Genomic DNA, 22,777 nt, shown 5'->3' on the forward strand with positions numbered 1-22,777 from the left:
AAGCTAAACAAGCCATAGCTTAGGGCCCCACTCTCTTGGGGGTCCCAACAAAAATTAAAGGGGGGGGAACTGGATGCACAAGATCCAGTCTTGTGTTGTGTAGGCACCTATGATGTAAGTCATGGGCCCCGCCTGCTCCCTAAAATATCACTGGTTTGCTCATTTCTATATATAGGGTGCCTACATTCTGCATGGACTGGTTGCATGGTAACTTGCGCAAATGGCTTTATACCTGTTAGGTCCATAAATATAGCATATATTCAACACAAAAAACAGTGGCAATTAGTTGTTGATAAAGGACAGCTGGACATATAAAGGGCCCCATTACCTTCAGTAGCTTAGGGCCTCATCAAACCTAAATCCGGCACCGGTTGGTCTTTTACACACACACACACACACACACACTTTTAAGAAAATGTAAAATGCTGCCTAACATGCTGTTTGTCTGCCTTGCCCCAATATTGTCTGTGCAGGCTGGCAGCAGCAGCAGCTCCCTGGAGTTTTGGGTCGGAGTCTCTCCCAGCCCCACCAGGAGATGGGGGGGGGGAATTGAACCTAGGACCTTCTGCACGCAAAGCAGGATCTATCCCTGGGATGCAGACCCTCCCTAGAGACGAGTAAAGAGATGCCTTTCACCGGACCAGCAGATTTGGGAGCAGGCTTGCCTAGGGAGCTGCCTTATATTGAGTTGGACCATTGTTCCATCAAAGTCCGTATATATTGCCTATACATTGATTGGCAATGGCTCTCTCTGGTTTTGTGCAGAGATGATTATTGTTATTTATTAGCGACTTGTAAAAATAACTCAGAGCAACCTACGAACACATTAGGAATACTCAGTGCTTTTTTCTTAAAAAATGTTTAGGGGTACTCTCATTTTGACTCAAGAAAATCACCATTTTATAGTTCAAATCGGAAAAAATAAATACAGTAAATGGACAATAGTACAAAGATTCACAAAATGTTTAGGGGTATGTGTACCCCCAGAAAAAAGCTCTGGGAATACTAAAAACCAATTCCAACAAACGCCATTAAAAACCTAACAAGTACATCTGTCAAAAACGAAAAGGCAGGTGAAGTAGATCCACCACCACCCCCCAACCAAAAGAGGCCACAAATATTTTTAAAACCTTCAAAAAAAGGCGGCCAAAAGCCTGGGTAAAAAAAAAAGGAAAGGTTTTGCCTGGTGCCTAAAACTAGGCAAAGAGGGTGCCAGGTGAGCCTCCCTGCAAAGCGTCTTCCACAAGCGTTGAGCCACCACTGAAAAGGTCTGTTCTCCTGTTGCCATCCTCATGATCTACCACAGAGAAGGGAGATGCCAGGATCAAACTTATGAAGCTCTTCCACTGAACCACAACCCTTTGTTCGGTCTTAATACTTGCCCTGTTATAATTCATCTATCCTTTCTTTTTTTAAAATAATATTTATTAAAGATTTTAAAATATAACAAAAAAAAAAAACATCCAAATTTAAAACCTTATTTTCATTGGCTTCTTTCCAGGACTTCCCCTCCCCTCCCCCTCTTGTATTCCAATTCTTTCAAATAGATTCAACAAATTCTTACCCCAAATTTTAAAATTATTATCATTGGCCCAATTTAAAAAATATTTTCCCATCCCCTAAAATCGACCTGTTCCCTTCCGCGAGTTCCCCTCTTTAATATGCAATACAGATTAAGATAAACAGAAAAATAGAAAAAAGAATAAAATGTAATTTAACACCCTTTGGATTCCAAATTTCCCTCCCCCCCTTCCCGGTTGCGTTCCCAATGTCCGTCACTGTCTACTGTCATCCTGGAGCTCCCACATCTAAACCACAGTCCTTCACCAATCCACTTTGCCGTCTTTTTATTAGTCTTTGCCGTCTTTTGGTCATCTTTGATTTCACGTGTCCGATCTTGGAAGGAGTCTATCTTCCAACTTTATCCAGTTCTTATTATTCTTGTTGTTCTTATTGTTCTCTCTCCTCCTCTTTTTTTTTTCCCTGCTCTCCTGCAGAAATGTTCTAATTCCAAAAAGTTTCTAATTCCTCTGCAGAGGCTTTGTTATTCAGGAACAAAACATTACGTCAAGTCCCTTCCATTCTTCAATAGAGAAATCTATTGTCTCCTTTAGTGTGTAGACCTCTGTAGACAAAATAGTGTTCCATTTCTGCAGTTTCCCAGGTGATAAAAAGTCCTATTCAAATTCAATGCCAACAATACTTGTAGTGTCCCACAGCTCCTCTAGAGGGATTATAATAACTCAGTTTCCTTCCCGATCAGATCCAACAGTCAAAGTAACTTATTATTCCTTGTTTTAAACAATTTATATCCAATTTGTAACAAATGTGACCAGCAAAGTCCTCGTAACAAAGTTCTCTTTTTGTTCTTCCGCTTTGACAACTCCTTTGACAGCTGTCAAAACCTCTATTTCTCCTCTCCCGGCGCTCTTACGGATCGCTCCCGGGATTTCCAGGGGGGGTTGCATTTTAGTTCACATTCCACTCTTCTCCTCCAGCCCAGTCTTATAATTTTCCATCGCGAAGTTAATAACTTTATCAAAAAAAAAGGTTGCGCTCGATCTTAGTTGTCAAATCCTTTGTTTTAGCTCCTCTACAACAGGGGGGAGGCTGACTTCCTTTTTGCACCTCCCCCGCTCGCTCCGAATTTAAAAAGAATTTTCCCCCTTTTTTAATCCAAGTTCCAATTACTCACGGGTTATTCTTTTAAAGTCCAAATTTTCAATGGAAGAAGTCAGCGCTCTCCGTCGAATGGCATGCGGCTTCACTCGGCAGGGGAAGTGGAAGACTCACAGCACCACACACCCCCCCCCCCCGTCACCCGCTCCGCAGCCTTTAAAAAGGCTCCTTCGCGGGTCGGGGGGGCGCAAACGGTGCCCGCCGAGTCACCATGCCCATGGGTTTCAGCGCCCATGGTTTTTAAGGGTCCCCGCGTCGCCGGCGCGGTAGAACCCAGCCCCTGCCGAGCAGGCTCCCTCCGAAGCTCGGAGGGAGTCCGCCATTCGGCGATGGCGCCAACCCGGAAGGATCAAACTTATGAAGCTCTTCCACTGAACCACAACCCTTTGTTCGGTCTTAATACTTGCCCTGTTATAATTCATCTATCCTTTCTCCCTGGTTGCAAGCTTACACACAAAATGTGAAAGGGAGAGGCGGGCAAGGCAAGGAGCCCAGAGGAGGGCTTGGTAGCATTGCAGCTGCTGTTATTTACTCAATTATTTGTACAACTCTGAAAACAGTTGACATGTATAGAGTACAAAATTTCTCTCTCTAACACACACAAACACACTGTAGATTATATATGTATGTATGTATGTATGTATACACAGAGAGAGAGAGAGAGAGAGTGTAAAATATGCACATACTAGTGTATTAATGTTGCTATGATATGCTATTTTGGGAAGGAAAATGGTATGTATATCAGTAGTAATAATAATATGTTGTGTTATTTGATGTGTATCCTCCGGGAAGACTTAGAGTGTGCAAGGAAAATATTAGAACCAGCAACTGAATTTTAGTCTCAGACAGCTGGAGGGCACTAGGTTGGTGAATAATATAATATGATATAATAATATTATATACATAGAACTTCAAGAAAAGAAACTTAGTAGTTGTAAGTGTAGGGTAAAAGGTAAAGGTAAAGGTACCCCTGCCCGTACGGGCCAGTCTTGACAGACTCTGGGGTTGTGCGCCCATCTTACTTAAGAGGCCAGGGGCCAGCGCTGTCCGGAGACACTTCCGGGTCACGTGGCCAGCGTGACATCGCTGCTCTGGCCAGAGCCAGAGCCAGAGCCGCACACGGAAACGCCGTTTACCTTCCCGCTGTAGGGTAGGTAATAGCAATATTAAAAATAAAAATCATTGCCTTGCAAGCAGCAGGTGATTTAATATGTGTATAGCACATCAATATACTTAAGAGTTGTAGAATAAACGACAGTGCCTTTTATAGATCAGTAACTGGTGAATGATGAAGCAGTAACTGGTTCAAAACAAGACTTGGACTTGGTGCTTAAATTACAGAAAGGTTTTACAACCAGCCCTTTATTGCCTTTTTTGAAGACCTAGGGGAAATCATTTGACTGAATTGGGGTGAGAATTGGGTGGGTTTGTGGATTTTGTTGAGAAGTCCTTTGAGCCCCATAATTCAAGCATTCTTAAGAGTAAACAGACTGTTCTCACAATGGAGAGATGTACTGGGACTGGGACTATTAAATTTATTCATAAATTATCTGGAGTTGGGGATAAGCAGTGAGGCAACCGTAGCCAAGTTTGCAGATAGTGGCAAATTAAAAACCTAAGCTGATTGCAGAACACTCCAAAGGAATTCTCCAAATTGAGTAAATGGGAAATAAAATGACAAAAGACAGCTAAGGAAGGATGTGATCATAGAGGTTTATTTAAAACAATGTATGGTTTGGAAATAGCAGGTGGAAAATGCTTTGCCTCTCTCACACACAGTAGTAGAACTTGTGGCCAACTTTTGAAACTGATTGGCAGTAGATTCATGGCAAAGTACTTCTGCATGAACTTAACGGAATTTGTTGCCACGGGATGCAGTGACCATTAACCTCAATGGCTAGATTAGACAAAGTCATGCAAAATGTGTTTATTTGTTGTTGTTGTTTAGTCGTTTAGTCGTGTCTGACTCTTCATGACCCCATGGACCAGAGCACGCCAGGCACTCCTGTCTTCCACTGCCTCCCACAGTTTGGTCAAACTCATGCTGGTAGCTTCGAGAACACTATCCAACCATCTCGTCCTCTGTCGTCCCCTTCTCCTTGTGCCCCATCTTTCCCAACATCAGGGTCTTTTCCAGGGAGTCTTCTCTTCTCATGAGGTAGCCAAAGTATTGGAGCCTCAGCTTCACAACCTGTCTTTCCAGTGAGCACTTAGGGCTGATTTCCTTAAGAATGGATAGGTATGATCTTCTTGCAGTCCATGGGACTGCAAGCACCATAATTCAAAAGCATCAATTATTCGGCGATCAGCCTTCTTTATGGTCCAGCTCTCACTTCTATGTGTCTATAAGCAGCTATTAATTGCATTGCTAGATTGAGCCTCCAGATTCAGAGGTACTATGTCTTAAATATCAGTTCCTGATTGTTAGGTACAGTTCTGTAAAGTTGCAAAAGGAATCAGTCCTGTTTTTGATCTTGGCAATGTAGAAAACCAGATAGGTTGGTAATCCAAACTTGTTTGTATAGGAAGTTTTCCTTTTTACCTATTTTACTGTTATGTGTTTGGAATGCTTGGTAATGATCATGATATTTTATTCACTTGCTAGAGGGCAACAAAAGGACACGGCTACAGCATTCATGCCCGACTTGTGGGCTTCTCAGAAGCCTCTGATTGCCACTGTGGGTAATGAGATGCTAAATTAGATGGACCTTTGGTCTGATCCTTCCAGGGGAAAAAGTATGACTTGACGTATGAATAAGAAAGGACATGGTATGTTCCAGCACACATTTGTACTCTATTAAAAAATGAAGCATGGCTTTGAGAGGTCCTAAATCATGGGTGCCCAAACTATTTTCAAAGAGGCCGGATTTGATGAAGTGAACATGCGTGAGGGCCGATTAAGTTATTGCTCTCTGCCTTTGGGGAGCTGTAAATGGAATTGCATTCCAGAAAACAAGGCGTGTCATAATAAAAATATAATTATATATTATAAAAACTGTACTATACTTGTATTACACATTTCTGACTCCACATGTTTCACAAAAACATTGGCACCCACGTGTGGCAATGTAGTCAGAGGGTGAATGTAACAATTTACCAATTAACCAACAATTAACCCTGGTAATTTAGTCTCCTGCCAAGCAACGAGAAGACTTTTCACTATACAGTACGGTACTTCTTGATTTGGCTGGAAGGTTAAGACAACTGGCCAACCAGTGAAAGGTATCACTGGGTCAATGACTCCTGAGTGTAAGGCTTAAATGTGGGAAATCCCATGTTCAGATCCCTGGTTACTCAAGCAGCTCACTGGATGGCCTTTTGCTTTCCAGCAAATATAACTGAATCACAACCACCACCCTCTCATTACACTCCGCTGTTCTGAATAAACAAGTCATATGCACAATGCAGCTTTCATAACATTCTTAAGACTTTTCCTCTTCTGTGCTGTCCAGTGCCAACTACTGACCTTTAAAACCTTCCAGCAGATCGAAATAATGAATCATAAAGGCAGTTCTTTTAATGCTATTTGTGGCCGTAGCTCCACAAGTAATGTGCGGTTCTTTGATCTGTGCACTTTTAGATTAGCCTGCACAAAATAAAATTCCAAGTTCTGCAGAAATTGCTTTCATCAGCTTTTTGCTACCTTACTTGGGAACTGTGACAAAAGGAAGGAGTAGTTTTTTGGCTGACAGATTGATCACACTGAAAGGAAGAGACAGGGTTAGCATCTGCCAAAGTTTGATTTTAGGCAAAAAGAAAAAGCCCTGTTATTTTGTTTAGCTGTGCTTTGTGTCGCATATCTTTGCTTTTCTGTAACCCTTGCTTTTGTGCAGTGCAAAGATTTGAATTCTGGGAAGACAGATTATTAGCCTTGGCTTGGCACCCGTCTTGGAAAATGAGTCACGTGTTTCAGAGAGGGAGCCCAGTACATATCCAAAAATGGAAGCAAATAAAAACGCTCTTTAAAATTATTGGAAAAAAACACACAACCAACTTTGCAGGCAAATTGAAGTTGCTGAGCCAGTAATAATTACTCATTTGTAGCCAAACCACCATACATCTTTGTGACACTGGCAACATTACAGTGGTCATATAGCTGGAGCTGGCTCAAATATTTATGAAAAGTTTCTGTTATGTTTCATAAGCAAAAATTTGGCACAGTTTATACTGGTAATGGGAAAAGAATCCTTGTTAAATAAAAGGATGGGAATGGGGAATATTTTTGAGCCTGAGATCTACATTCCCTTCTGGGCAACCTTATGAGGACCACATGCCAGCAGTTGGCAGAACCAGAAAGAAAAACGGGAAGAGCAACAAATGCAGATTTTACCTTTGCATACCCTGCCACATTTCTCTGATGAAACTGTTCCATATTCCTATATAATTCCTATTTTTTAATAATAATAATAATAATAATAATAATAATAATAATACTCCACCCATCTGACTGGGTTGTCCCAGCCATTCTGGGGGGCTTCCAACATATATAAAAACAAAATAAATATTAAACATTAAAAACACTTCCCTATACAGGGCTGCCTTCAGATGGTTTGGGGATCAGATAACTCCATACCTTCCAACATTCCTCCGATGAAAATAGGGATGTCCTAAGGAAAAGCGGGACATTTCGGAATCAAATTAGAAACCGGGATGGCTTCTGTAAATCTGGGTCTGTCCCTAGAAAATAGGGACACTTGGAGGGCATGCTTTGTGCATCAGGAATGTTCCTACACACACTCATACACCCTTCTTGATGCTTCCTCCATAGAAGCAAGGGGCATTATCAGAGTTCAAGAACACATTCCAGCCAGGAGAAAACACTCAGGTTATGAAGCAGGGCCAGTGAGAGAGGGCTGCAGCCTGGAGGAGAGTTCTCATGCATGTAGGTACTAATTACCTGGTGTGTCAAGGGTCCCATAGTTAACAAAGAGAACTGCCTTCTAGTAGGAGGAGTACACCATTATCCTTCAAAAAGAATTGCTAAAGTCCAACAACTTCTCTTGGCTGCTGTGCTTAGATCTCTTGACTCCTAAGGTATGTAACCAGCCCTTAAAATGTCTCTCCTCAAAAATGGATATTGGAGAGTTGGAAAAGTTTCAGAAATGACAAGGCATATATAGAGCAACTCCCCTATGATGAAAGAAGCATCTGGATTTTTTTAGTTTAGAAAAAAAAGTTGAGTAAGAGGTAACATGATAGAGGTTTATAAAATGATGCGCAGCATGGAGAAAGTGGATAGAGAAAAGATCCCCCCCCCCCCCACATAGCACTGGAACTTGTAGGCATACAGTGAAGCTGGATGCTGGAAGATTCAGAATAAAAATACAGTGGTACCTCTGGTTAAGTACTTAATTCGTTCCGGAAGTCCGTTCTTAACCTGAAACTGTTCTTAACCTGAAGCACCACTTTAGCTAATGGGACCTCCTGCTGCTGCTACGTCGCTGGAGCACGATTTCTGTTCTCACCCTGAAGCAAAGTTCTTAACCCGGGGTACTATTTCTGGGTTAGCAGAGTCTGTAACCTGAAGCGTCTGTATCCCGAGGTATCACTGTATTCTCCTCAATCATGCATTTTTGTGCACATCTCTTGGCTGGAGAGCTGCACAGCAAAATATAGAGAAGTGCAAGTTCCAAATGATAGCTGTTACAGTTCACATATTGTTTAGAATATGTGATGAGTTGGGACTGCCTTTAAATGTGAACTGAATTGAATTTTTCCTCCCTCTTCCCCGTTGTGGGAAGGGGGTTCTCTCACAGCATTCATATTATTTATCGCCATCTCTCACACAGAGAACATAACTGATTATCGCAGAAGCTATTCCTCTATCATTATTTCTATGTTTCTGCTTTTCTCTCTTTTTTAACTCAGTTATGTGCAGTGATTTACCTCAGCAACTACTGCTCTGGAGCCCTCTGTAGGCCAACTGTAATAACTGAAACATCAATGGTGGTTTACATCCTGGTACAAAAATCCAGCTGTCAAAATAATAAACAGGAGTAATAGATTTAAGACTACAAGGAGCTTGCATTTTAATCTAAGAACAAGATGGGTCATAAATGTACAGAAAAAAGGTAAGAGAGGAAAATATTAGCTTTATACAGCTAAAAGCAGTAACAAAACAAAAAAAAATGCTCTGCAGTTAATGCTGAGTGCCACTCATCTTCTGCTACGGGCTTGCTACTGTTCCCTCCTCTGCTTTGTTTTGCAACATCATTGCATTCTATTAAAAATAAATAACTGGCTTTTAATTACAATGGTTAGCGATTAGGGTTCTAACCACATTATGTAGAGTTGTGCTGATGACAGTGTTATCTTAATTGTGCAAATAAAAAAGGAGCCTTTATTAGCAAAAGTGAAAACCTTGGTGGTGGTAAAGGAGGTATGAAGTCTAAGTGTTAGTATGTATGTTGTGGATGAAATAAATCAAGTCTTGACTCTCCTAGAAAGTAATTCTATGCTTACTAGGGAGGGTAATGGGGAGCCTCACTCTCCATCCATGGAGAGCAAGTTTCATGGGCTGAGGTCTCCTCTGTGCAGTGACAGAAAACTCCACCATTGTTCCTTTACCTCCAGAATCTTCCTTCTCAATCTCATGGCCTGGATGGAGCCGTAAGGCATATACTGAAGAGCCGCCTGCCATGTCTCTCATCTTTTCCATTTCTAATAAGGTGCCTGAGCATCACTGTGTGACTCTTGACTAAAACCATGTCTATGAGCAAAGACTGACTGAAAAGCAGAAGGCAATAGGTTTGGAAATGTGGCACTCCCAGGAGCTTGTTGTGTGGATCCTGGGGGTTGCATATTTGCAGAATCCAAAGCCCCCTCATTCCCCTGAACACTCAACTGCAGAAAGCTGGGAGTCGGGAACTCCAGCCCTAGAGCTGGCACACTTATTTTCCCTAGTGTAACTGGGAAAGGAACTTTTTAAAAGCAGAACCAGGAAGGGCACAGAATATTTCCTTCCATATGTCTGCCGTGGCCAGTATGAACTGTCTTAGGGAAGTGGCAATATCTCTGCCACAGAATCTCACCATTGCCACCATCTTAGGATTGCGTTTCCAGCAGTTTAAAAATTTGTGCCAATGTGAAACATAAAAGGGTGCTAGAAATCTAAATTATTGTACATTCTTCTTGCCATAGGAATCTCCAAAATGTTGGAGAATTAACTACTGTAATGAATATATACCGTTGGATTGTTATTTAGCTTTATTAAGTGTTCTTCTCAAACAGTAATATGATTTTGAGAAGTAAAATGTTGTTAAGTCATCCTTTAATGGCATCAGAACTAACAACTGCCCATTTCTGGAAGAATTTGGAAGGAGCCACGAATGGATATTGGTATAAAAATGTGTGGGATATAACTTTGTTTGGAAAGTTGACAAATAAAATTGGCTAGGGGCACTAAAAAGAGCAGCAGCTTTAGATCAGAACGGTTTGATTTTTTTCAGTGAATAACTAATGATGTAATATGCCACCCTCTCAGTATGCTATTTTCTGTAACTCATAGTTATTTGCTTTTACATTAAAGATAACAGCAACATTTGTTATCTTTCTACTGTACTCTGTAGAGAATAATTCTTGTGTGACTCTTGATGCACATATTTGTCTTTGGAGCTAAGTTTTATTTATGTTCAAAATGTTATTTATATTTTAAGTTACATTTTTGGTATAGTTCCCTGCACAAAATCTCTATTGGTCAATACACACACAATCTGCCTGTTTGTCATGTGATACTTAAATAAAAAAATCAACTAGCAGCTTCTAAATTAAATCCGTATGACAGCTATAGCCAAATGACTATTTATAAATACTTGTATATTCAGACAGCTCTTACAGTTGTGCAGTTCTGGGTCAGAAAAGAAGCAGTACTGTATGCTGAGCACTAGAACTGCAACCTTGGGGTTTCACTCTTACGATTTCCTGTCACCTGCATTCATGAGCTATCATGAAGAATCTCCACCTAAGTGATGGATGTGAAGGGAGTGCTATGGTTTGCTTGAAGGCTTGCTTCCTTCTGACTTGGTGTGCTAAGGCAGCCCTTGTGTTCCATTTGGTATCGCTGATAATTATTAGCACTGTCACAGTGCATTGCTGACTCCCGAAGCACATTTGCTTGGGTTACAAATGAAAACAGTTGGGTAGGCAAGCTTGAGACTCTCTTTGTCCATAATGAGGCAACATTCTTGAAGTGACAGGTTTCATGTTATGCGTTTCGGATTTCAAAACCACTCGGATTCATGATGCATTTTCCACTGAGATGCCCCACCTCCTAGCAAAATTCTAACGAATATATCTGAAAATCTGAAAATAATTTTAAACACGAAACTAAACCATTTCTCCTCTCAAAGCATACTGTAAGATGTTTGCTGCATTGCAAAGTACTTCAAAGACCCCCAGTATTTATTATAATTATTAAGACTTTTTATTTCTAATAATGTTCTTTGTGGTACCGTCATAAGAAGGGTCTGCAGCCCATCTATTTCAGCACCCACCCTGTGGAACGCCCTCACACCAGATGTCAAAGAGAAAAATAACTACCAAACTTTTAGAAGACATCTGAAGGCAGCCCTGTTTAGGGAAGCTTTTAATGTTTAATAGGTTATTGTATTTTAGTGTTTTGTTGGAAGCTGCCCAGAGTGGCTGGGGAAACCCAGCCAGATGGTTATTATATTATTATTATCCTGTTCTCACAGTGGCCAACCAGATGCCTGCAGGAAATCTGAGTACAAGAGCATTGTCTCCTAAGGTCATCAGCAACGGGTATTCAGAAGCATACAGACTCATGTCCATGAGTGAGTTCTAGGGTTATCAGATCCATGGATTCACTAATCGTTATTCAGTTACAGATAGGTAGCCGTGTTGGTCTGCCATAGTCAAAACAAAATAAAAAAATTCCTTCCAGTAGCACCTTAAAGACCAACTAAGTTAGTTCTTGGTATGAGCTTTCGTGTGCATGCACACTTCTTCAGATACACACTTGTGTGCATGCACACGAAAGCTCATACCAAGAACTAACTTAGTTAGTCTTTAAGGTGCTACTGGAAGGAATTTTTTTATTTTGTTTAATCGTTATTCAGTCATTCTTTAATCTAGTGATTGTAATTTGGGGACTTACCGTGCAATCTGATGAATGCTTAGAATTAAGTGCCATTGAATTCAGGGGGATTTACTCCATGTATAGAAGGCGTAGGGGATGTTTTTGATCTGGCAGGCAAGATCCTAATCTCCCCGCACCACCACAGGCCAGCTCTGACAGCTGGGCAGGGCAACCCACCAATCTACCATCTCATGTCCTAATGGCGTCAGATGATTGACTCCTGCCAAAGCCTTTTGTGCAGTGCTTCAGAAGCCATGGGGGCAGTGGAGTGAGGCCAAAATTTGACACACCCTCCAGCCCTCATGCTGCCTTCCCAAAACCAGATAAGCAAGGCACCGGGTTTTGGGGAACAGGTGTGAGCCTCTGGCAGGGTCCTAGAGTCCTCCTACCTCCTTCCCAAAGCTGGGAAAGCTAACTAGGCTTTGGGAAGGAGGAATCTAGGACCGTGTCAGAGCCCTCCTGCCTCCTTCCCAAAGCCCAGTGCCTCCTTACCTGACTGTGGGAAGGCATCGCAAGGGCTGGGGAGTGTCAAACGTTGCCAAGGACTGCAGAAAAAGGCCTCTCGTGCTGCATGCATTGGACTTGTTTACACTGTGTAGTAGAGGTGGTCTTGCATTTCAGGCAGCAGTTTCCCCCAGCTCTACCTGGGGACACCAAGGGTTGAACCTGGGACCTTTATGTATACTGGACATGTGTTCTACCGCTGAGCCACAGCCCTTTCACCTTGTTCCGCAAGTGGATTTTCTGTGCCTTCCTAACAGCCAAGAAACAGGTTTGGCAACACTGGAAGGAAAAACTATCTTGGTGCTAATACATCTGTGGATTGAGAAACTGATTTTGCTGCCTCTAGATGAGCCAGCAGTCAATTGGCGACAGCACTGTGGGGCGTACAACACTATTTGGACTGCCTTCACTCTGACACCAATACTCGCTGAAGGGCTTACTTTCACTGTTCTGTATCCTAGTTGCTCCCAAGGCTCTGCCCAGTCCTCCCCCTTCCAAAATCCCCAGCTTATCCCCCCTCTGTCAGTATAAGGGGTGAGGTTTATAGGGCCCAAGATACTTACGGCTTGATACTTGCAATGAAATCCTGTATGTGTATACTCAGAAATAAGCCCCAAAGGATTTGTTTCCAGTTTAGGATAGCTGCTTAAATCTAGGCTGATCTAGCAAAGGGGTTGGGGAGAAAAGAAGACTTAAAGATAAGAAAATGTGCGAGAGGATCAGTTAGTAATTAAATCCCAATGTTTTACACCGCAGTAAATTAGTCATTAATCTGCATCTTTAATTTGATTTGCTATGTTTGTAAATAATCAATGTTTAAGCTTTGTTAATAGCACTACAGTGCTTTGAGCAGGTAAAAAACCCTGAGAGGTCTCTCCTTCAGCCTCGCAACAACTTCATTCTCACCACGACTGTTGACATTTTAGTTCCACAAATGACATTGGAGATGGTTTCCATGGAAACTAAAGATTCAGCCACACACATTCTTGAAACAGACAAATGAGAATATATGTTTCCTACTACTGACCAAATATTTAATGTCACCAGTGTTTACTAGAAAGCTCCAGGGCATAAGAAGGCTTCAGAAAAAGGACTTAAAGGGAACCATCCCTTCCATATCCAATCTGTCTGTCTGTCTGTCTATCTATCTATCTATCTATCTATCTATCTATCTATCTATCTATCTATCTATCCTAACAGCAAGGTCATTCTCAGAGAGCTGATCCTTATATAGCCAAGCCAGCACCAAAACTCAGCAGTAGAAAACAACATGTAGGAGAAACTCTAAGGGAGGGGAAAACAACAATTTCTGAGGATGTTCAGTGACCATAGAGCTCTGGGGAGGGGTGTGGAATATTGCTGGAAGGGAATGAAATGGAGTATCCAGGAAATGGGCATTGTTAGCTGCCTGGAGTAACAAACAGGAGTACTCCACACTGCAAAACAGGTCTTACTTGTTGTACCTGATGATGCATAGAAAGGAGGCAAAGAGCTGCCCTAGCGCAGGAGTTCTGTTAGGGCAGGTGTAGAGAACCCGTGGCTCTCCAGATGTTGCTGAACTACAACTCCCATCATCCTTGGTCTTTTGTCATGATTGTTGGGGTGGAGGGGAACTGTAGCTCAGCAACATCTGGAGGGCTACAGGCTCCCTTCCTTTGCTCTATGGCACCAGAATATGCCATTCTTGTGCACAAAGTCTACCCAGCTCATGTCAACGAAACAGAAACTCTACATGTGCAAGGGGCATTTGCGGAGCTGTGACCGCTATGGAAAGGAGAAGAGGACCCCATGTGGACACTGGAGGGCACATGGAGGTCTGGACCACCGCTTACGTATGATAATGGCCATATCTATCCCAGGGATATAGGTAGGTCTGGGTTTGGTCAGAGCTTGGATGGATGACCACCTGTGAACTTTGAGCAGTCCAAAGAGAAAAGAAACCAATAATACTTTGCTGGGTAAACTGAGCAGAAACAGTATATGATATGAGGGGGTCTACAAATCTTTACAAGATTTGTTTAGAGGAGGGAGATATGCAACTACACAGGATAAAAAGTTATATACACCAATCAAAATTTGAATTGCCTCAGCAAGGAACATGGCATACTGCCTGGTTGCTAGGCAACACTTCCCACCCACCCCCAGTTGGCTTGACTAACTGTAAGCAGAATTAACCCTTAGGTTATTAAATGAATGATCCCTGCAGTTGTACTTCCAGCAGGAACCACATATATAGCTTGTTGGGTTGCATGAAGGAAGAGTGGGATTTTTATGGAAACATAAGGAAATAAATACACAAAGAAATAATCTTTCCGGGTGGGTATAAAATAATGTTTTGAAGTGACTAATAATTATGCTAAGTCAAAGTTAAGCAGAGGCACACCATCTTCTAAGCCCTGCTACCCTACCATCCCACTTGGTTTGAGTGGTGCTTCCTCAAAGCCATAGAGAAGGGAATGAGGAATGGGTAAAAGGACAGAAATTGTGACAAAGGAAAAAAGTGTCACGTTTGTGAAGGTTGTTGGCAGAGTCGGTGACCCACTGCTTATTAAAGTTTCCCAGCTGAAAAGATTTCAAAGCTTGCCCTGCCCGTGAACAATGGTAAAGATTGAACTACACGCCATACAAAATGTAGTTACAAGTGAGGCTATATATCTTAATGTTTCATTCAAGTAAGAGTAGGATTGCTGTGCACATCCCCGTGGCAACATCTGGCCTATATTTTCCCACGTGTGAAAGAGAAAACAACATAAGAAGTGGAAAACCTCACACATTCTTTCTCGTTTCCATTCCGAGGTGTGAGGAAGAGTAAGGCATTCCTACCACAGTGTTCTTACTTTATCTCCATGAAAGCCTTCATTCCACTTGCATGAAAAAGAAAACACTGATTTAGTCACAAACATTTCCTTAAAGAATTCTGATTCTGAGGCAAGTGCTGATGTCATAATAAGAGTTCAGAGAGCTTTTCTTCCTCCTTTTTGCTTTTCTCCATAGTAAGCAATGACATCAACTTTCACAGGGGGAGAAAACCCACCTTGACTTTGGATCTTCAGAGGTAAGCATTAACGAGAACTTGCTTTTAGTTTTGCACTTAGATTGCACTTAGTGAACTCATTTTGAGTGCTGTTCTTGTCACCTCTGTCCTTTCCCTTTTTGAGGTGGGGTCTTTTATCTCACTGACTTTACAACAGCGTATTCCTGACAGTAATGGAAAACGGATATTGGTTATCCTAAGAGAAAGCCATAGATACCAAAATAACTTCATGTGTTCAGCCTTTGGGCATAAATATATAAATAAACTTCTTTCATCCGAAGGTCAGGATATACACAATTGTAAATAATAATAATGGTTTAATCTGATCCACATTGAAACAACTTATTCACACTGATTCCAATAGAACTGAAGCGGCAGCTAAACTGGCAATCCTGGGCGTGTTTACTCAGAAGTGAGTGCCCGTGCGTTCAACAAGAGTAACTCCTGGGACTTAATGCTGCCAGGATTTTTTTTAATAGACCAGATGTTTGCTGGGGATTAACTATGTATTGGGTGTGATGGCTGGGCGTGCTTGGAAGTAATGTCTGGATATGAAAGAGTGCTAAGGAAGTATTTGCAATGGGTCAGTGCATCTGGCTGTTAACCAGAAGGTTGGTGGTTTGAGCCCACCCAGGGCAGGATTCCTGCACTGCAGGGAATTGGACTAGACGATCCTCAGGTTCCCGTCCAACACTACAATTCTATGATTCTATTTGGGGGATGTTATTGTATGGAGGAAGTGTGAGTGCAGCTTCTGCCTCAGGGCCCTTCTTTCAGCTTCCACCCAACATCACAAACTGCAGGTAATTGATGGTGGAGTTGCTGTTTGACATGAAATAACTGCAGAAACCAGCCCATGGGAGAAATGTTTGTACTATATGTTTTGAGCTGGTCACTTTGCTGTTGCAACTTGTGGTGATTTCACTGGTTTCTCTTACATTTCACAGTAAGGATTGTGGTTTTATGGCTCTTTCTCTAAGCCATTACAGCCAAGCTCTATTCTTCCCTAGTTCTGTGAATTTCATACCTTATCTCTAAGCGCAGATCAGTACAAGATGACTTCATCAGAAGGAAGCCAGAGGCTGTTATCACCAAGAATGATAACATTCACACAGTCTCTACTTCTTCTCTTGCTCCCTCACTTGGAGACAATTGCCACGGGGTGGCGGGGAGCTGTCAATTTTGGTTTCTCTCATTTTCCCAGTTTTATGATCACTTCTTCACATTTCCACATCAGTCTCCACTTTTTTTTAAAAAAGGTTCTCATGAATTATCCTAATACACACTTTTTTTGTAAGCAATTTCCCCCGCTACAATGCATGTTGATGTTATTTTCTTTAACATATGCCTTTTTGCGCTGTGGGTTAAACTACAGAGCCTAAGGCTTGCCGATCGGAAGGTCGGCGGTTTGAATCCCCATGATGGGGTGAGCTCCCGTTGTTCGATCCCTGCTCTTGCCAACTTAGCAGTTTGAAAGCACCCAAAAAAGTGCAAGTAGATAAATAGGTACCGCTCCGGTGGAAGGTAAACGGCGTTTCCATGCGCTGCTTTGGTTCACCAGAAGCAGCTTAGTCATGCTGGCCACGTGACCCAGAAGCTGTACGCCGGCTCCCTCAGCCAGTAAAGCGAGATGAGTGCCGCAACCCCAGAGTCGTCTGCGACTGGACCTATTGGTCAGGGGTCCCTTTACCTTTACCCCAATATACACAATTTTGTACACATTGCTTGGCTGGAGAACTGCATTGCCAAATTCAGAGGAGGATGAATTTCAAAGGATGGCTGTGTCTTGGTTTATGTATTGTTTTGGAAAGTGTGAATTGGGTAAATCCACATTTAAATGCAAACTGAATCGAACTTCTACACTACAGCCCTTTCAGGGGGGAGATGATTTGGGCCAGGGAACCCTGGCATGGTGTTGAAGGACAGAGCTGTGACAGTCATGTGACCTACCTTGGACTTCCTAAGCCAGTCTACCACCCATGGGTGTCCTGGAGGATACTATCCCTTCACATGCAACTGCCAGGCTGTGTATGAAAGTCTGTAGCTGCCTTCTGTGTATGAAATCAAGGTGTATGTGCTATTTTGCTCTTTGCCTCAGGCAGCAAAGTGTTTTGGGCTAGCTCTGACCCCTCTGCTATTTGCAGTGAAATTAAACTGTGCCCTCCAGCTTGTGTCTATGGTAAAATAAGTAGATGAGCCTTCCTTATTAATGCAGTAATTACCAGGAACAACAACCCACATTATAGCAAACCAGAACATTAGTATGAATTGAGCCTGAATGATGCATAAAAATATTCTTAAATGTTTCTGGTCAGCAAACACCTGGATGGGGCTAAGGAGGATTTCTTTTACCAAGAATACAAATATTTGTGGGGTGTTTTTTTTTTTTTTTTTGTTTCTTTTGCTTTTGCTCTGCCCTCAACAATGCATAATGCGAACAAGCCACTAATTTGGAAGTTGAAATTATTGTTGCCACTCAATCTTTACTAAAAACATTTTGTGAAATGTGAGGTCTATAGAAAACAATTATGTGGTGTGCAAAAGAGGAAGCCAATTGTTTTCCTGGAAACAGAAAAGGACACTTGTTGACTACTTCAACCTTGTTAGATTCAAGGTGAGTTATTGTAGTGTTTAACAATGCACGTTCAGAAGTACCACATTCTGCATTCAGATATACAACTTGCCCTAAAACGTTTGGCTTCTTTTGGCCTCTGTAATTTATTCTAAGTATTGGCCTACTCAACACATGCCAAATGTGTAGGATATGTTTCAGAAGTGTACATGGGGAAAGTGCAGTGTCTATTAACATTAAGACATTTTAAGAAATTTCAAAAAAGAAGAAGAACCTGCCCTATCCCATAGATCTTTAATTGTTACAGCTCAGCTAGACCTCCATAACTGCTGGCTTCAACTGCTGTGGAGTATAAGTCCTACAGAGCAGCTAGACATCATTGAGAGAGGGAAGCTATGGCTACATGCAGGAGGGGGGGGGGGGGGAGAGAAATGCATTAGTTTTACTGGTTATAATGCTGGCGCTTCTGTTCCAGTTTCTGATGTTCCTTTCATACTTAGTACCTTCTGGTATTGTGGAACTGTGGCTTGTATACACCCCAAATTTTGTCAATGCGAAATGTCTGCAATTTTTGAGTTAACAGGGTTGAAACTGTTTGTTTGTTTTTAATGGAAGTAACATGAATTAAACATTTGCTAGATTCCACTAGATTTTACATCATGTGAAACATCACATCACATGTAAAAATAAACAGGTAAGGAAACACTGTAAAGGTTAAATAAAATGCTATCTGAATGCAGCCCATGGTATTAAACGTTTGAGAAATGGTGCAACTCTCTCCTCACAGAGGTGCATCTGGCCCCCTCGATGTGCAATTTTCATTGTATGTTGAAAATGTACCTATTTACCCTGGCTTATGAATCTTGTGGTGTACTGTATATTTTTTAGAGCCCACTCTATTCTTATTATTGTAATTTGCTTTAAACTGTTCTAGTGTTGTATTTTTAATTGTTGTGTGACCTGTCCTGGGTAATAAATAATCTACTACTTTTACTACTACCAGGCTCAGGTATTAAGTGATGCATAAATTGTTCATAAGGTATTAAGTGATACATAAACCCACAACTTACTTGAGGGTTTGGTTCCTGGGAATCATGCAATCACATAAGAAAAGCGAGCGTAAATTGTGGGCTTACTGTACGATAAAGAAATCATTATGTAGCTGTCAGGACCAGCCTTAAATATTTTGTTGCCTCAAGTCAAGGGCAAGATGGTGCCACCCCATTTGACGCACAAAAGCTGGCCAGACTGGCAGGTGAGACTTACTTCACCACCGGTGATGGAATAACATCATTCACCACAGGTGAGGGAAGTAGGTTTGCTTAGGAGGCCCAGGCTAGGCCTTGTGGTATGCACATTTCTATTTTTTCCACAGCTTACAGCTGCTCCCTGCCCCACAACTTCTACCTGGGGAGCTACCTCACTCTGTGTAGTGGTAGGGCCCAATCTGAGCAGCTGTCAAGTCATCTAACTGGATCACATGATAGGAGACTGATTGCTTTTTGGACCACCATCTGGTAGAAAAACGAAGTCGAATCTCTTAGGCTGTGTACACAGCTGTCAGAGCTGCCTCTAGGTCCCAGCTCACAGAGGACCAACACCAGACTGTCGTTATGTACAAAAGTCTTTATTGAGGTTTAGTTTCCATTTCAAAGCCGCAGCGCGCAGCTCTACGTCTTAAAGCCTAGACCGGCGAAGTCCCGTCTGAGTCTCCGCCCCTTCCACACCAGTTTAAGACTCTCGCCTTGCTCCACCTCTTCCTAAGTTCCTTTCTCCTCTGGGCCCTCCTGCCCGCTAGGGTTTCATCCTTTCTGGACTCTTCTGACGCTGACCCCCCTGATTCTTCCCCCTCCTTCCGGCGGGCTTTAGGACCTGGTTCCCTATCCGGGCTACCTGCTGTGCCGCTCGCCTGTACATCTGAACTTGGCGCACGCGCCCAGCCGGCAACCTTCCTCTTGACCGTTCCCTCGCTCTCCGATGGAGGCGTGGCCAACCCTGACTCATCTTCTCTCGCTGGTGGTGAATACGTTGGCCCTGATACCTGGGACTCCTCCCCCCCACTACGCTCTGGTGGGGAAGCTGGTCCTGATTTCCAACTGCTGCTCTGGGAGTCCCCGCTGGCCCCTTGCTTCTGGGGTGTCCCCCTTGGGTCCCCCCTTGCCCTGGCCATAGGCGCCCCCTTCTGTGAATCTTCCGATTCGCTGGAGAGGCTCATGGAATCTCTCGGGCTGCTGTCATCCTCTCCTACGCTGCCCTCGGATTGCTCCCCCTCGCTCTCCATCTCCTCCCCTCCCTGCGCTCCCGCTGAGTCCCTGACAACAGTATACATCTGAAGCACGTTAAAAGTGCATGGCTTCCCCCAAAGAATCCTGGGAACCTCACAGAGCTAGTACCCTGAACAAGCTATAGTTCCTATGATTCTTTGGAGGACGCTTTAAATACAGTGGTACCTCGCAAGACGAATTCCTCGTAAGACGAAAAACTCGCAAGACAAAAGAGTTTTTCGTTTTTTGAGTTGCTTCGCAAGACAGATTTCCCTATGGGCTTGCTTCGCAAGACAAAAACGTCTTGCAAGTTTGTTTCCTTTGTCTTGCAAGTTTGTTTCCTTTTTCTTAAAACCGTGCATTCAGGGGGTGCAGTTGCGACTTGACTTCGAGGAGCAACTCATAGCACGCGGTGTGGTAGCCTTTTTTGAGGTTTTTGAAGACTTTGGTGATTTTTGAAGCTTTTCCAAAATCCGTGCTTCGCAAGACGAAAATATCGCAAGACAAAAAAACTCGCAGAACGAATTAATTTCGTCTTGCGAGGTACCACTGTATACGGGGTGTGTGCAGCCTCAGTTTGCAAGGGGGTGAAAAGAATGTTGTGCCAGAAAGTTCCGGGGCAGTTAGCAGGACAGTTGGGCCACAGACAAGGCGCAAGGAACAGAATGGAGAACTGGTGAGTTTCAGAAACACAAATGTGGCAGTTCTGTAGTACTTTGACAGAAAACAAGGTCTAGCAATAGAATGCCGGTTAATTTGTCGTGCAAGTTGGTGTAAAGAGGCAACAGTGGCCAGTGGTTTAATATGCTTGTTTATATCTTTCGAAGTTTGGGCTAAGGCAGACTTTTAGAAAAGAGTTATGAATATGCACGTCCGTGTTAGAACACTTTTCTAAAATTCTGCCTTAGCCCAAACTTTCAAATGATATAAACAAGCATATTAAACCACTGGCCACTGTTGTTACTTGGGTCATGAGCTTTTCACAGGAGAGGAGAGGAGCTAAGATTATATAAAATTGCTTGAGTTTTCTGTGCATTTCAGGAAATTCACAGGTGGGATCCATTATGTGTCCCAAAACCATGCCAACTGTCCAGAAGGAATACAGTGTGGAGGAAATGACCCACTTCAGATGGCACTATGAGATGGGCAGGGGATGTGTGGAGGCAGGAATCAGCGTCTGAATGGTGGCTGCCTTACCTACATGGGGAGGGAAGTTTGATTTCTGCTTCAGGCAGCAAAATGTATTGAGCCAGCACTGAGAAAGCCTGCCTACCAGTAAAAAATAATATGGGGTGATATATAATGATTAGGGATAAGAGATATGCACTCTGCAGATGTTCAGAGGCACTATTAGCCCTCCACATATTTCAAGTATGGCGTACTGGCATCTGTAAACTGGTTCCGGGATTAAACTCTGGTGAAACGTATCTTAAATTCCAATCAACCCTATGTCCCATCTTGTACAGCTGTGCAGTGGCGTAGCCTGGGGGTGCAGGGGGGCCGGCCGCACCGGGCGCAACATCTGGGGGTTAGGGTTAGGGGTAGGATTAGGGGGCGCAAATCCACGGGTTAGGGGGCGCAAATTACTTGCCTTGCCCCGGGTGCTGACAACCCACACTACACCACTGCAGCTGTGCAAAATCACAGCCCTTTTTCTTAGGAAAGCATAAGGCAAGCTTCCTTCCTTTGACTCTGCAGAAACAGAAGAACTCAAGAGAGAGAGGGAGAGGGAAAGAAGACATTGTCAGCACTCTGCTGTATTCCATTCTTGGTGGGGTCAGCTGTCAAGCAGCTAACTCATGAGTTTTCCTTGAAACGTACACCACTTTGTCAGCCTCCCCTGGACATTTCTGCTTGGAGCTAAATGGTTCCAAAATGCCACCTACCACAAACATATGCCTCGTCTTTCAATATATAGCAAGCATTGGCAGCTACACTCTACACAGCTATCTCCCAACTTCAGGCTCTGTTCCAAAACTGACAAGCTTTATCAGGGACCCAAGTGTGAGGGTGTATTAACTTTCCAGGTCCACCCCTCCCCCCTTTCTTCACAAACTAGGAGATAAGCAGAACAAAATGACCCTGACACTTTTGCACTCTCGGGGCAAGATCCCAACAGCTTTGGTTTAAGGGCTCTAATGGGCTGTTTCAGCAAATCCAGTTCTTAATGTTGCACACTACCCTAGTCTCTGAGCGGCGCAGGATTCCGGGTGCTTACCCAAGGTTCGTGTTTCCTTTGGAAATGAGGCATAGAGGAGACTGTGGTGTCTTTATGCTATATGGTTTATTTAGACATACATTCAATCTGTTCACAGCATTGGCACTCCAAAAGGGTCTTGCTTCTCCCATAGCCGCAGCCTTGAATTCAAACATTGTTCTGTCTCTCTGTCTTCTCACAGCTTGCTGGTTTACTTTTGGCTCACATCACTACAACAATTTAACTCAAAACTCTGGCTTTTTCTGTTAAGGAAGCGGGCTCCACCCACCTGCCATCTCGCACCAAACTCCTTAATCCCTCATCACGTCACCAGGACGCTATCTTGGGTATTCCAAGAATTAGAAGGCTTGAGTTGCTTTTAACACTTGCTAGATCCGGGTGGCGCTGTGGGTTAAAGCCTCAGCGCCTA

General features: G+C 43.0%; 1 protein-coding gene and 1 long non-coding RNA gene across 13 annotated transcripts in view; one reads left to right on the forward strand and one right to left on the reverse strand.

The window, feature by feature from the left end:
• Window positions 1–4,960: 4,960 nt before the first annotated feature.
• Window positions 4,961–15,163, reverse strand: LOC307200095. Of its 3 annotated transcripts, none has more exons than XR_013832319.1 (3): window positions 15,104–15,163; window positions 8,566–8,654; window positions 4,961–6,381 (listed from the first exon to the last, which is right to left on the reverse strand). It is a non-coding gene; the product is annotated as an uncharacterized lncRNA (long non-coding RNA). The 3 variants fall into 3 exon arrangements; XR_013832320.1 differs by having other exon boundaries at window positions 4,961–7,286; XR_013832321.1 differs by having other exon boundaries at window positions 4,961–7,286; window positions 15,051–15,133.
• Window positions 15,164–15,212: 49 nt separating this feature from the next.
• The window catches only part of PPP1R9A (protein phosphatase 1 regulatory subunit 9A), a 143,923-nt gene continuing 136,358 nt past the window's right edge, over window positions 15,213–22,777 (forward strand). For 8 of the 10 annotated variants that reach the window (XM_079948410.1, XM_079948422.1, XM_079948411.1 and 5 more), the window contains exon 1: window positions 15,223–15,335. The gene's annotated coding sequence lies outside the window, so the exon portion shown is untranslated. Of the gene's footprint in view, window positions 15,336–20,746; window positions 20,827–22,777 lie in introns of those variants that run through there. The other 2 variants (XM_079948416.1, XM_079948420.1) reach the window with 2 other exon arrangements.

This window comes from Podarcis cretensis, assembly GCF_951804945.1.
Source record: "Podarcis cretensis genome assembly, chromosome: 12".
Taxonomy (NCBI): Eukaryota; Metazoa; Chordata; class Lepidosauria; order Squamata; family Lacertidae; genus Podarcis; species Podarcis cretensis.